The 16,139-nt window shown below is 39.7% G+C and overlaps 1 long non-coding RNA gene across 1 annotated transcript in view; it reads left to right on the forward strand.

The window, feature by feature from the left end:
- LOC124620886 overlaps positions 1-16,139 on the forward strand; it is a 135,709-nt gene that overhangs the window by 72,984 nt on the left and 46,586 nt on the right. Inside the window, exon 3 of the long non-coding RNA XR_006980403.1 lies at positions 3,215-3,324. This is a non-coding gene — a long non-coding RNA (uncharacterized LOC124620886). The remainder of the gene's footprint in view (positions 1-3,214; positions 3,325-16,139) is intronic.

Below are 16,139 nucleotides of genomic sequence, written 5' to 3' on the forward strand. Positions count from 1 at the left end.
ATGCTGCACATCATGAGGTTTCAGTTACTGCACTGTCTGGATCTTGTACAGGTACCAGTGTAAAATAGATCACAAAACTTTCCATACTCTTGACCATGGGACTGGCTACTCTTGTGTCACTACAAGAGCAGTGGCACTACTGTGGCGCATGATGCACAGTCAGCCAAGCTCACCTTTGTTTTTGAATTTCACTATCATCTTCTTTAAACTATTTAATGACATCAGGCTTCTCCCCAGACCTTTCATTCACTGATACTTTCTCAGTGCAGCACTGTAATTACTGCCGTTCACTTAAAACATTTTCACTAACAGTGCAAGGGCTTTCTTCTCCATAACCGTACTGTTCACTCATGTTATGGATTGTCAAATGATAGTGTGGATGTCATACTATCATACAAATGGTGTACAATGCAAGATTTGCACCAGGTGGTCACAGTTCGAACTAATATTTTTTCCCAATATAAATCTGTTCTGCATTTACGTATTGGCATATCTACCCAGTTTTGCTGTCATATGAAAATCACAGCCCACACTGCACTTTAATTATAACCACTCAGTAGAAGTAGATGTTGACCTAGATGACTTCTTTAGTTGCCTAATCACCATGGACAAGTGCTGTGTGTATTACTATCAGCCCCAAGGCAAAGAAGCAAAGCAAGCTGTGAAAATGTGTTGACTAATAATGACCGAAAAAGTGAAGATTTGGGAACATGGTGACATAGAGTGCTTTTTGACTGCCATAATGTGGTGCTAACAGAGTATGGTCATACGAAGCTAAACATCACAGGAGCATACTACGAAAATCTCCTGACAAGGTTACAGGAAGCTGCCAAGGCGAAGCATTGTGTTAATGTCCAGAGGATTGTTTTTACTCCACTGCAGTGCGGAAGTTTATTCTCTGCACCACACAGTCATACAAGCAACTTCCTTGGGCTGTCAGATTTTGCGTCACTCCCCGTATTCTGATGTGACACACATTAATTTCTTCCTCTCTGCTCAAGTGAAGAAACTGTTGTGTGGCACGCACTTCCAGAATGACACTAAGGTGACTTGTGAGGTAGAATGTCTGTTGGACAGCCACAATGCAGGCTTCTACAACCAATGTCTCAACCACATCATCCATTGTGGGGGAAAACGTGTCGCTTTGAAGACTGAAATTGTATAGGAGGTCAAACAATATCACCCAGTTCCAGGTTTTCAGTTGATTTTTTGATGTGATAATTAAAACTGGATGACTACACCTAATATGTATAATAGTCTAGAAGTAATTACCATAATTATCACCATGAGTAGATTAGTGGTTGTAATAATCTGCTGTTAGATTCGTTACAGAAGTGGCCAATAGCGGCTGCTCAGTTTGATCCTCTCCACATCGTGGGAGCCTCCTCTCCCATGATGGGATGTACAGAACATGACTTGTGCATGGATGAATTCAACAGCTAGGTGTGCTGTTAGCTTTTTGTGTCTGTTTATACACTCCTGGAAATTGAAATAAGAACACCGTGAATTCATTGTCCCAGGAAGGGGAAACTTTATTGACACATTCCTGGGGTCAGATACATCACATGATCACACTGACAGACCCGCAGGCACATAGACACAGGCAACAGAGCATGCACAATGTCGGCACTAGTACAGTGTATATCCACCTTTCGCAGCAATGCAGGCTGCTATTCTCCCATGGAGACGATCGTAGAGATGCTGTATGTAGTCCTGTGGAACGGCTTGCCATGCCATTTCCACCTGGCGCCTCAGTTGGACCAGCGTTCGTGCTGGACGTGCAGACCGCGTGAGACGACGCTTCATCCAGTCCCAAACATGCTCAATGGGGGACAGATCCGGAGATCTTGCTGGCCAGGGTAGTTGACTTACACCTTCTAGAGCACGTTGGGTGGCACGGGATACATGCGGACGTGCATTGTCCTGTTGGAACAGCAAGTTCCCTTGCCGGTCTAGGAATGGTAGAACGATGGGTTCGATGACGGTTTGGATGTACCGTGCACTATTCAGTGTCCCCTCGATGATCACCAGTGGTGTACGGCCAGTGTAGGAGATCGCTCCCCACACCATGATGCCGGGTGTTGGCCCTGTGTGCCTCGGTCGTATGCAGTCCTGATTGTGGCGCTCACCTGCACGGCGCCAAACACACATACGACCATCATTGGCACCAAGGCAGAAGCGACTCTCATCGCTGAAGACGACACGTCTCCATTCGTCCCTCCATTCACGCCTGTCGCGACACCACTGGAGGCGGGCTGCACGATGTTGGGGCGTGAGCGGAAGACGGCCTAACGGTGTGCGGGACCGTAGCCCAGCTTCATGGAGACGGTTGCGAATGGTCCTCGCCGATACCCCAGGAGCAACAGTGTCCCTAATTTGCTGGGAAGTGGCGGTGCGGTCCCCTACGGCACTGCGTAGGATCCTAGGGTCTTGGCGTGCATCCGTGCGTCGCTGCGGTCCGGTCCCAGGTCGACGGGCACGTGCACCTTCCGCCGACCACTGGCGACAACATCGATGTACTGTGGAGACCTCACGCCCCACGTGTTGAGCAATTCGGCGGTACGTCCACCCGGCCTCCCGCATGCCCACTATACGCCCTCGCTCAAAGTCCGTCAACTGCACATACGGTTCACGTCCATGCTGTCGCGGCATGCTACCAGTGTTAAAGACTGCGATGGAGCTCCGTATGCCACGGCAAACTGGCTGACACTGACGGCGGCGGTGCACAAATGCTGCGCAGCTAGCGCCATTAGACGGCCAACACCGCGGTTCCTGGTGTGTCCGCTGTGCCGTGCGTGTGATCATTGCTTGTTCAGCCCTCTTGCAGTGTCCGGAGCAAGTATGGTGGGTCTGACACACCGGTGTCAATGTGTTCTTTTTTCCATTTCCAGGAGTATATAACAGCACTGCAAGGTACATCTGAAGGAAAACGCTAACCAGACAATTTGTCTATTTGTGAATTTAAGAATATTCTGTATTGCATTTTCCTTTGTAAAGTGTTAACATTATCATCTTATGTTACTTTTTCTTGTCAATCATTTTGATGTGTATGTCTAATTAATAATAGCTTCAGCTGACAGAATGTGTGTGTGTGTGTGATGGTCTAGTCAAGAACACAACCTGAATAGCTGCACAACAGCATTCAGCCCCTATATTATCTGTATCTATTATCATACCAATTAATGAACTGCCTTTCATATGGCTGAATTTCCAGGGCTCTGCGTTGATTGTTTCCCTATGGTGCTACAGCAGCTTCATGAAATTTTTTAATTACAAGGAAACAAGCACTTCCTACAGCTGGCATCATCAGTCAAATAATAAGCAGTAAGATATCAGTGATTTTATTTCCATGCTATTTAATGAATTGCTGAATCCTTACGTGAAATATTTATGTACATTTATTCATTTGCATTTCTGCTTACATTGTACCTTTGTATTAAAAAACATACCAGTGAAGTTCATGTCTGTGGGACAGTTAAAATAACAAATGTAACAAGAAGAATACTACACCAGAAGAACATTTTCAAATTTAATTTTGGCAACTGCAACATTATACACAGCTTTTTAATGGTCATGAAACGACCCACTATAGTTAGTTGTTTTCTTCTTCTTTTATTATAGAAAGAAGCCACAAAAAATCTTCTTGTGTTCATTTTTGGTGTTTTTGTTACAAACTACTCAAAAAGCATTTTACACAGTGTGTGTATCTGTATGGAGGTGGGGGCTTATAATCTGGAGGAGGAGGGAATGAAAGAGTTGTTGTGCTCTTCAGTCCGGAGACTAGATTGATGCAGCTCTCCATGCTACCCTATTCATTGCCTCACATGATCCAACATTTCAACAGAATCCAAACTGATCTTCCCCGTGGTCAGCTTCTAACAGTTTTCCCACGTGTCTGTAAAGGATTTGTATTAATATTTTGCAGCCATGGCTTAATACACTGATAGTTCGGTAATTTTCTCACCTTCAACACCTGGTTTCTTTGGGATTGTGATTGTGAATTGTGTTTTATTCATCTCATGACGTACATTTGCAATCCGTTTGGTTTGCGTACAGAAGACATGTCAAAAATTTATAATACAGCTACAATGATTTTTACATTTTCAAGTAATAGCCCTACAGTAAATAATAACACTATAAGGATATTTCTTGTAATATGTGACACATTGTATCCAGCTTGAATTTCCAGTTTGTCCTACATGAATTTATCCACTGAGTAATAACACTTCAGTGTCAGTACTTCATATAGCTTTCTTTTAAGAGAACCTAAATTCGTCTGCATCAACTTGTTGCTGTTTAATTTATTACAAATTTTCATTCCCATGTACTGAGGTCCCTGGGCATAATAGTCCGAGGCGGTGGATGGGAAGCATCAAATTTTCTTTGTTTCTAGTATCATGTGAATGGACAAAATGGTTTCCCTCAAATAATTCATGTCTATCATACAAAAATATAATAATCTCATATATGTATAAGGGTGGCAGAGTTAATATCTTGTTGTTGTTGTTGTGGTCTTCAGTCCTGAGGCTGGTTTGATGCAGCTCTCATGTTACTCTATCCTGTGCAAGCTTCTTCATCTCCCAGTACCTACTGCAACCTACATCCTTCTGAATCTGCTTAGTGTATTCATCTCTTGGTCTCCCTCTACGATTGTTACCCTCCACGCTGCCCTCCAATGCTAAATTTGTGATCCCTTGATGCCTCAAAACATGTCCTACCAACCGATCCCTTCTTCTGGTCAAGTTGTGCCACAAACTTCTCTTCTCCCCAATCCTATTCAATACCTCCTCATTAGTTACGTGATCTACCCACCTTATCTTCAGCATTCTTCTGTAGCACCACATTTCGAAAGCTTCTATTCTCTTCTTGTCCAAACTAGTTATCGTCCATGTTTCACTTCCATACATGGCTACACTCCATACAAATATTTTCAGAAACGACTTCCTGACACTTAAATCTATACTCAGTGTTGACAAATTTCTCTTCTTCAGAAACGATTTCCTTGCCATTGCCAGTCTACATTTTGTATCCTCTCTACTTCGACCATCATCAGTTATTTTACTCCCTAAGTAGCAAAATTCCTTTACTACTTTAAGTGTCTCATTTCCTAATCTAATTCCCTCAGCATCACCCGATTTAATTTGACTACATTCCATTATCCTTGTTTTGCTTTTGTTGATGTTCATCTTATATCCTCCTTTCAAGACACTGTCCATTCCGTTCAACTGCTCTTCCAAGTCCTTTGCTGTCTCTGACAGAATTACAATGTCATCGGCGAACCTCAAAGTTTTTACTTCTTCTCCATGAATTTTAATACCTACTCCTAATTTTTCTTTTGTTTCCTTTACTGCTTGCTCAATATACAGATTGAATAACATCGTGGACAGGCTACAACCCCGTCTCACTCCTTTCCCAACAACTGCTTCCCTTTCATGCCCCTCGACTCTTATAACTGCCATCTGGTTTCTGTACAAATTGTAAATAGCCTTTCGCTCCCTGTATTTTACCCCTGCCACCTTCAGAATTTGAAAGAGAGTATTCCAGTTAACATTGTCAAAAGCTTTCTCTAAGTCTACAAATGCAAGAAACGTAGGTTTGCCTTTTCTTAATCTTTCTTCTAAGATAAGTCGTAAGGTCAGTATTGCCTCACGTGTTCCAACATTTCTACGGAATCCAAACTGATCTTCCCCGAGGTCAGCTTCTACCAGTTTTTCCATTCGTCTGTAAAGAATTCGCGTTAGTATTTTGCAGCTGTGACTTATTAAACTGATAGTTCGGTAATTTTCACATCTGTCAACACCTGCTTTCTTTGGGATTGGAATTATTATATTCTTCTTGAAGTCTGAGGGTATTTCGCCTGTCTCATACATCTTGCTCAGCAGATGGTAGAGTTTTGTCATGACTGGCTCTCCCAAGGCCATCAGTAGTTCTAATGGAATGTTGTCTATTCCCAGGGCCTTGTTTCGACTCAGATCTTTCAGTGCCCTGTCAAACTCTTCACGCAGTATCTTATCTCCCATTTCGTCTTCATCTGCATCCTCTTCCATTTCCATAATATTGTCCTCAAGTACATCGCCCTTGTATAAACCCTCTATATACTCCTTCCACCTTTCTGCCTTCCCTTCTTTGCTTAGAACTGGGTTTCCATCTGAGCTCTTGATATTCATACAAAGGTCTCCAAAGGTCTCTTTAATTTTCCTGTAGGCAGTATCTATCTTACCCCTAGTGAGACAAGCCTCTACATCCTTACATTTGTCCTCTAGCCATCCCTGCTTAGCCATTTTGCACTTCCTGTCGATCTCATTTTTGAGACGTTTGTATTCCTTTTTGCCTGCTTCATTTACTGCATTTTTATTTTTTCTCCTTTCATCAATTAAATTCAATATTTCTTCTGTTACCCAAGGATTTCTATTAGCCCTCGTCTTTTTACCTACTTGATCGTCTGCTGCCTTCACTACTTCATCCCTCAGAGCTACCCATTCTTCTTCTACTGTATTTCTTTCCCCCATTCCTGTCAATTGTTCCCTTATGCTCTCCCTGAAACTCTGTACAACCTCTGGTTCTTTCAGTTTACCCAGGTCCCATCTCCTTAAATTCCCACCTTTTTGCAGTTTCTTCAGTTTCAGTCTGCAGTTCATAACCAATAGATTGTGGTCAGAATCCACATCTGCCCCTGGAAATGTCTTACAATTTAAAACCTGGTTCCTAAATCTCTGTCTTACCATTATATAATCTATCTGATACCTTCTAGTATCTCCAGGATTCTTCCAGGTATACAACCTCCTTTTATGATTCTTGAACCAAGTGTTAGCTATGATTAAGTTATGCTCTGTGCAAAATTCTACAAGGCGGCTTCCTCTTTCATTTCTTCCCCCCAATCCATATTCACCTACTATGTTTCCTTCTCTCCCTTTTCCTACTGACGAATTCCAGTCACCCATGACTATTAAATTTTCGTCTCCCTTCACTACCTGAATAATTTCTTTTATCTCGTCATACATTTCATCTATTTCTTCATCATCTGCAGAGCTAGTTGGCATATAAACTTGTACTACTGTAGTAGGCATTGGCTTTGTGTCTATCTTAAGTTTTCTAAATAATGGTTGACATGACTCTTTGTGATTTGCAGTGCACATATTTCGAATGATTTTTTTCCTGTAGTTTTAGTATCTGCACTATGTCGAGTTACCCCAAAAAACAATACCATACCTAATAATGGATTTGAAGTAGCTTGTATATGCTGCTTTTTGTGTGTCGATGTCAGATGCAGTCGATAATATTTGGAATGCAAATGCAAAGCTGTTCAGTTTGTTTGCTAGGTATTCAATGTGTGCCTGCCAGCTCAAATTTTTATCTACATTTAAACCTAAGAATTTGACTGAGTCAACTTCTTCTACTTCTTGGTTGTTATGTACAATCTTAATCTGCTCCTACTACCTTTCTTGAATAGTGGTGTGGCCTGTGCAACTTTCCAGTCTTTGGGTATGGATCTTTCATCGAGCAAACAATTTTATATGGTTGTTAAGTATGGAGCTAATGCATCAGCATACTCCAAAAGGAACCTAATTGGTATAAAGTCTGGACCAAAAGACTTGCTTTTATTAAGTGATTTAAGTTGCTTCACTACTCCAAGGATATCCACTTCTATATTACTCATGTTGGCAGCTATTCTTGATTCAAATTCTGCAATATTTACTTCATCTTCTTTTGTGAAGGCATTTCAGAAGGTAGTGTTTAGTAATTCCGCTTTGGCAGCACTGTCTTTGATAGTATCTCCATTGCTATTGCGCAGAGCAGGCATCGGTTGTGTCATGTTGCTAGCATACTTCACACGCGATCAACATCTCTGTGGATCTCCTGCCAGGTTTCAAGACAAAGTTTCATTGTGGAAACTATTATAAGCATCTCACATTGAGTGCTAAATTTTGAGCTTCTGTAAAAGATCGCCAATCTTGTAGATTTTGCGTCTGTTTAAATTTCAAATTTTTTTCGTTGTTTCTGCAACAGTTTTCTGACCTGTTTTATGTACCAAGGCGTATCAGCTCCATTGTTTCTTAATTTATTTGGTATAAATCTCTCAATTGCTACCGATAATATTTCTTTGAATTCAAGCCACATCTGGTCTACACTTACATTGTTAATTTGGAAGGAGTGGAGATTGTCTCATAGAAAGGCGCCAAGTGAAATTTTATCTGCTTTTTTAGAATGGGTATATTTTTTGTTTATTTTTGGAGGATTTGGGGGTTACAATATTCAATCTTGCTATGACAACCCTAGCAGTTAACTAGTCCATGTATCTGTTTGGATCCTTGTTATTAACTCAGGATTATTTGTTGCTAAGAGGTCAAGTGTGTTTTCACAACCATTTACTATTCGCATGGGCTTATGGACTAACTGCTCAAAATCATTTTCAAAGAATGCTTTTAGCACAATTTCAGATAATGTTTTATGCATACCTTTATAATTAAACATGTATTTTTGCCAACATATCAAGGGTAAATTAATGCCACCACCAACTAGAATTGTATGAGTCGGGTACATTTGGTATTAAACTCAAGTTTTCTTTGAACCTTTCAGCAATTGTATCATCTGAATTGGGAGGTCAGTAAAAGGATCCAATTATTATTTTGTTCAGGTTGCCAACAATCACCTCCACCCATACTAACTCACAGGAACTATGTACTTAAATTTTGTGACAAGGTAAACTACTTCTAACAGCAACAAACACGCCACTGCCAACTGTGTTTAGCCTATCCTTTTGGAACATCATGAGGTTCATCGCAAAAATTTTGACTGAACTTATCTTCAGCTTTAGCCAGCTTTCAATGCCTATAAAGTTTTAACATCAGTGCTTTCTATTAGCACTTGCAGCTCTATTACTTTCCCAACACAGTTACGACAATTTACAACTGTTACAGTGATGGTTCGTGTATTTATGTTCTTCCAGTGTTCGGCTTGCACCCTTTGTGACTGACACCCTTTTCATGTTTTGCCGAGACCCTGTAACATAAAAAACCTCCCAGTCCATGCCACACAGCCCCTGCTACCTGTGTAGCTGCCTCGTGATCTATTCAGCAGAACCCGAAACCCAACCACCCTATGGTGCAAGTTGAGGAATCTGCAGCGTACAAGGTCGCAGAACTGTCTGAGCCTCTAATTGAGGCCCTCCACGTGGCTCTGTAGCAGAGGTCCGCAGTTGGTCCTGTCAACTATGCTGCAAATGATCAGCTCTGCTTTCATCTCACAGGCAAGACTGGCAGCCATTACAGGTTCTGTTAGCTGCTCAAAACCAGAGAGAAGCCGACCTAAAGTGATACACATCATTGATATTTATCTGAGCCACCACTTGCAGTTGGCTGCTCCCTGTGCTCTTCATGGCATCTGGAACGACCCGTACCATGTCTGGAATGACTCCACCCGGTGTGCATATGGAGTGCACATTGGCTTTCTTCCCCTCCTTGGCAGCCATGTCCCTAAGGGGCCCCATAACACGCCTAATGTTGGAGCTCGCAACTATCAATAATCCCACCCTCTGTGATCGATCGGATCTTGCAGGTGGAGAGGTTTCCTCTGAAACAGGACAGGCGACAGCATCTCGCTGGGCGCCAGTGTCAGCCACAGACAGCCCCTGGAAGCCATTTGTCAGCCTAACTGGAGAGGCCTTACCTGCGGCTTCCTGGGAAGTCTTTTGCCACTTGCAATGCCCCAGGGCGACCTGCCACTCGACCACAGGTGAGAGGTCAATCTCATAGCAAGCAGTAACTGGGCTGGACCTATTGGAGGACTTGGATGTGCTGGACGACTTTTGGATCTCCACAGCTGGCCCACAACAGTGGTGCCCATCCACTGCAGCTTTAAGCTGTGTAATCGAAGCCATCACAGCCTGGAGCTGAGAGCAAAGTGTCACCAACTCGTCTCTCATCTGCACACAACAATCACACTCCCTATCCATACTAATGACCGTGGAAAACTAAACTACCCAAGTAACGGACTATTAGCACATGCTGCAGAACTCTACTGTGGACGTTGATGAAAACACAGGAACTGTGACTAATAAATTAGATTAATATGCAGAGATTCGAAAACCTAGCTACTGAAGCACTCAGGTGAGACTAAGTAATTCGCCCCTCATTAGGAACTTGTGATGTGTCACAAAATCTTTTTACTTTCTGATGCAAAGAAGATATTAAATTAACATGCAGAAACTCAAGAAACTGAACTATCAAAGCACACAGATGAAATTATATAACTCGTTCCTGGTTAGGAACTCGTAAAAGTCACAAAATCAATTACTTCCCTGTAGCTGCCTGACTACTAGGAATACTCTTCCAAGACTAAAGATCATCTTGCCACTGTTGGTAACAAGTCTTCCTTTTTCATAGTCTTCTGGTGCAGTGTGTTACAATTTTAAAATGCATTCCTAGCAAAAACACCAAGAATTTCATTAAGGCATTAACAATAGCTAAAACTTCAAGCTCATAACTACTGTATTTTTCCTGTGAAGGTGCTCTTTTTATACACCTATGTGAAACTGGATGGAAATTATTACCGTCTGGAGATTTTTGTAGTAGTACAGCTCCAAAACCTTCTTTGCTCGAGTCCATGTGTAGTTCAGTTTTGTGCTTTGCGCTGTAGATTTTTAAAACTGGACCCAATAAAGTATATCTTGAGTGCTCGCCTCTACTCTTCTTCATTATTCCCCAATAACTTGCTGAGAGTTTTGTCAATTGCATAATAATGCGAGATAAACTTCCTAAAGTATCCTGTTGGACCTAAGAAACTTCGTATTACTTCAATAGATTTGAGTTCTGGAAAGCTTTGAACAGCTAGTGTCTTCTCAGAACAAGGTCAGATTTGTCTACATTGTATAAAATACCAAAGAAACTCAACATTTCTCTTCAAGAACTGGCATTTTGCAGAGTTAATTCCAAACTCTATTCTGCTGCAATTTCTAACACTAAACCAAGCTGTTTAAGTGCCTCATCACCACTTTTTGTTGGTATTATGTTGTTGTGGTCTTATAATATGTCCATATAAATAAATACCTATGATATTTTCTCCAGCCAATGCAAAAAAACAGTGTTTATAAAATGATGGAACTCATCAGGTGAATGTAATAAGCCAAATGGAACTTTCCTGAACTGAAACTGTCTTTAGTGTGTCGCATATGAGATATATTTTCGGCTTGATTCTTCAGCATTAACGTGAAGGGGGGGAAAAAAATTCTTGAGCTCTAGCATGGAAAACAGGCAGGCATCTTGTAGTTAATGTAAAAGATCTTCTGTGAGGGGCAATGGGTAACAATGTTTGTGAGCTTGTTTAATTTTCTGCAGGCTATACAGATGCAATAATGTCCATTTTTCTTTTTTACTACTACAACCTGATTAGCATATTCAGATGAATGTGGTTCTATTATTCCTTGATCAAGCCATTTCTGGACTTGTTTGTCAACAGTTTCTTTCTGTCCTGGTGACAGTCTTCTGGGTATGTCATATATTGGTTGTTGTTCTCTCATAATAATCTTCATTCTGACACAATTGGACATTGTCTTTGTTGGAGTGTAATTAGTCACTAAATCTTTGATGTGTTCTTATGTTTCATCACTAACGCAGCTTTCAGTATTGAATTCTGGTTTATCTGCTACATGGATACCATAAGATGAGCTTCCCCTTATGTTTTCCTAATAGTCACTCCGCCCTTGTTTATTAAAACATCAGTTTGATCTAGAAGATCATTTCCAACTTGTTGTTGTTGTTGTGGTCTTCAGTCCTGAGACTGGTTTGATGCAGCTCTCCATGCTACTCTAACCTGTGCAAGCTTTTTCATCTCCCAGTACCTACTGCAACCTACATCTTTCTGAATCTGCTTAGTGTATTCATCTCTTGGTCTCCCTCTACGATTTTTACCCTCCACGCTGCCCTCCAATACTAAATTGGTGATCCCTTGATGCCTCAGAACATGTCCTACCAACCGATCCCCTGGTCAAGTTGTGCCACAAACTTCTCTTCTCCCCAATCCTATTCAATACTTCCTCATTAGTTATGTGATCTACCCATCTAATCTTCAGCATTCCTCTGTAGCAACACATTTTGAAAGCTTCTATTCTCTTCTTGTCCAAACTATTTCCAACTACCATTTCTAAATTCAGTGTGTCTCTAGAAACCACATAAATATCTGTTTCAGTTTTCACACCATCAGTCTCAACAGTGCCTGTAAAATACCCCTGTGGAGAGACAAAGTTTTTCCCAGATCATTTATTTATTTTATTTATTTATTCATCTGTGGAACAATAAATATTGTATGGATGTCGTCAGTTTACAACACATGAGCACACATTTACATTTACAATGAAACAGATTTCTCATATTTTGTGTAGTTTTTATAACTAGTCATACACACATTTATAATTACATAATATTTTGGTGATAATGTCATATGTTGCTAATAATCTACATCTATGTTAAATATTCTTTTACAGTATAACAACTTTTACTTACTAAAAAGGTTTTAAGCTTTTGTCTGAAAGTGAGGGGCTCATTTATTTCTTTCATTTCTTGTGGTAATTTGTTATACAGTTTTATCCCATTATGAAATATACTTTTTTGCTTCTTTGCCTTGTTCTGTCTATCTAGATGGAGGTGGTGACAAGCTCTTGTTTCATGGTCATGTATTAGGCTGTTTGTGTTGTACATGTTGAGATTTTTCTTAATGAACATTATGTTCTGAAAGATATACTCACAAGAAACAGTTAGAATTCCTAGCTTTCTAAATAATTCTAGACAATGGGCCCTGTTGTTGCTGTTTGTTATTATCCTTATGGCTCTTTTTTGTACTTTGAACACAGTTTGTGTGTTACTGGCACTTCTTCATGTCAAGACTACATCTGTTTTTTGCAAACTAGAACTATCCACTGTCTCATAAGTGTCCTGTCGAAATAAATTGAATACCACAGTCCCTTTCACCTTCAACCCTCAGTTACTTATTTGTGCATTATTAAATTTACAGTTGTTGACACCCCTCTTAACAGTGTTTGCACACATAGTCGTCTTTTGATTATTATTCTCATTAATGCATTCAGATAAGATATGGCCAGACTTGTAGCAATTGAGACATCTTTTTCCCTTGCTCTTGTGGTTGAGTTGTGACCAATTGCACCACAATTGAAACAGTTTTTGTTTGGATTCTAAGCTGTGCTTGTAATATTTCTATCACTTGAGTCTTTAGTGTCTTTCTTATTGGAGTTTAAATTTTTGTTGCTGTAAATTTTGTTATTTCTTTTTGTCAGTCACTTCACAGCTCTTTTGTAATTGCTCATTTTCTCCTTAAACTGTTTCACACTTCCAGTGCCATAAAGTAGAAGTTTCATGTCTGAATTGACTTCTATCATGTTAATCACATAGTGAAATAGTGAGTCATTATCAATATCAGCACAGCTGGCAATTTCCTTCATTATGAGAAAATATTCTTCAAGAGATTCTTTCTGTTTCTTCTTTCATTGAGACAGCAGGTGGTGGATCTCCACAGCAACTTTTTCAAATGAAGTTCTTCCTGCAAAGCTTTTTTCATTTCAGCCTGCGATATAAGCCCCTTCTCACCCTGAATAAAAAGCTCAGCCAAACTTTCAACAACTCTTTTTTTTTTGGTGAAAACAAGCATTTGCAGTCCATTCCAACACATCAGAAACACTGTTTCCTCAAAGTTCACGGGGTCCACTTTTTAACTGGATATCCATCGCCACAACTAAATGACTTAAGAGCGCCCTTGACACAAAAGAACAGAAAAAACTTAAATTGATCTTATGAATGTAGTGAGAATTTAGTTTCACTTTTATCACCTATTTCTAAATTGGAATCTTTTTCCCTCTTCTTTTTGAGTAAACTCAATATTTCATCGTTAACTATTTCGTTTGCCTCCTCTTCTTCATCACCTGTATCATCACCATCCTCTTCACATTCTGTGCCATCAGTTTTCACGCCAAGTTTGTCAATGTTGGTTTAATAATAACAAACCTCAGTTGTCATTTAAGTCTTCGTCCCACTATCTATACACAATATGTTGCAGATTGCTCCTAATTCTGCTTGTGAAAATGAGGCATCAATGAATGACTTCTTAACTTCAGGTTCATCCAGCTAATGACTGAAAAGTACAACCAGAAAAGTCTCTCAAGCATTTCCAATTTCTTCTGTCATGTTGAACTGTTCCGAAAGTTAACTTATGTACAGACGATGGTTTTAACTGGCGCAGAGTATATATTTTTATTTACTTTTCCAATTTCACCTATCATTGCCATTTCTATATTTTTTTCATTGGCTACTTCTTCTTTCATCACATTTAAAATTTCTCCTTGCATTGCTCTGCTGCTGCTAATCATCATTAAAATGACAATTCTTGTTGTAGATCCAAAATCACCATAATTACACATCATCACCATAGGCAAAATGGCGCTCAGAAAAGTTCATTGTATATTAGGTGGTAAAACTGCATTGTAACTCATTTGGTTGATTTTGGACAGAGATTCCAAAATTTGTAGGAAAAATGTTTCCAGTTTTCACTAAGAATTATTTATTAATCTCCTAGTTACAAACTTTAGTATTGAACTGTCAAAATAAACTAAAGAACTCAAATAACAAATGAGTGTTTTGCATGAATATTATTTCTCTGTAAACACACAAAACTACTTTCCAACATTCAGCTTCTCTGACATGTAAGCAGTCTTCTCAGCAGGGAAGCCATTAAAACCCCCCATCTAAAACTCACATATATGATTACTAAGGCTTTCTTTTTCAGGTGACTGTAATTGACTCGACCCATGTTCAACATCTTAGACACAAATACTATGAGTGTTCAGCATTTCGAACATTGAAAACTGCACCTGTTCCATGTGATGCATCAACTGCATGCACTTCTGTTTTCTGTGGATCATAATGAATAGGATATGGCAACTATGCACTGCATTTTTCAACTGTCGGAATGATTGTTCGCATTCTCCAGTCCATAGGGAAGAAACATTTTTATGCTGGAGGTGATGCTGCATTTGGAATGAAAGTTTTCCAAGAACTGCTTGTAGTTCCCATATATTTTTAGGAGAAAGTAATCTCTGTATGACATGTAAAAACTTAGTCAGAGGACGAATGCCATGGGTATCAGTGAGATGTCCCAAATATTCAATTTCATTATTGAAAAATGAACATTTTTGTAGATTGTGTTAATGTCCTGCGTAAGTTACTCTTGAAAAAGAGTCTAAATTTGTAAAAAGCTGTTCCAGTGTTTGTCCAGACAAAATGATGTTATCCAAATAATTCGAACGGGGTGGAACTTTAAACAGCATTTGTTTGAGAAAGTGTTTAAACAGTGGAAGAGCAGATAGCTTTCTGAAGGGAGGGTGCCATTATTGTTACAAGTTGATGTGTGTGTTGAACACCATAATTTTTTTTTTCATTTCTTCATCCAGGGAAAGTTGAAGGGAAGCACCACCTGAGGCAATTTTGGAAAATAATTGTCCACCTGCTAGGCAGTCCATAAGGTACCCGATATGTGGAAGCAGGAAGGAATCAGTAACTGTTTGAGCATCGACTGTAACTTTAAAGTATGCACAGAGTCTGGTTTATCAGTTTGATTTTCTTGTGATAACTACAGAAGGCCATAGACTTGCAGAAATGGGTTTCAAAACATCAGTTTGTTACAATATGTGGAGTTCAGAAGCAACTTCATCATGAATAGTGTGAGGGAATGGATGAGTGTGATAAAACTTGTGATGTGCATTGTTTATTTATTTATTTATTCATCCGTAGACAACTTGTGTTGTATGGATGTCGTCAACTGTATACATGCAATGAGTATATACATAATAGTGCTTCTGGTAGTACATATTTCTATGGTGCAACTTAATCGTTTGTACACAAAACAAATACACACCAATCTTAGTTACAAATAAATATAAATTTACAAATGTATTCTTGCATGGGTTACACAAAACAAATACACACCAATCTTAATTACAGATAAATATAAATTTACAAAGGTACTCTTGCATGAATTGAGGTGAACACATGTCATTTACAGTATTCTTTGACAGTATAGTAACATTTATCTGCTAAATAACTTTTTGCAGCTTTCCTAAAGGCATGCATTCCAGTTTC

The sequence above is a fragment of the Schistocerca americana genome, chromosome 1 (assembly GCF_021461395.2).
Source record: "Schistocerca americana isolate TAMUIC-IGC-003095 chromosome 1, iqSchAmer2.1, whole genome shotgun sequence".
NCBI classification, from domain to species: domain Eukaryota; kingdom Metazoa; phylum Arthropoda; class Insecta; order Orthoptera; family Acrididae; genus Schistocerca; species Schistocerca americana.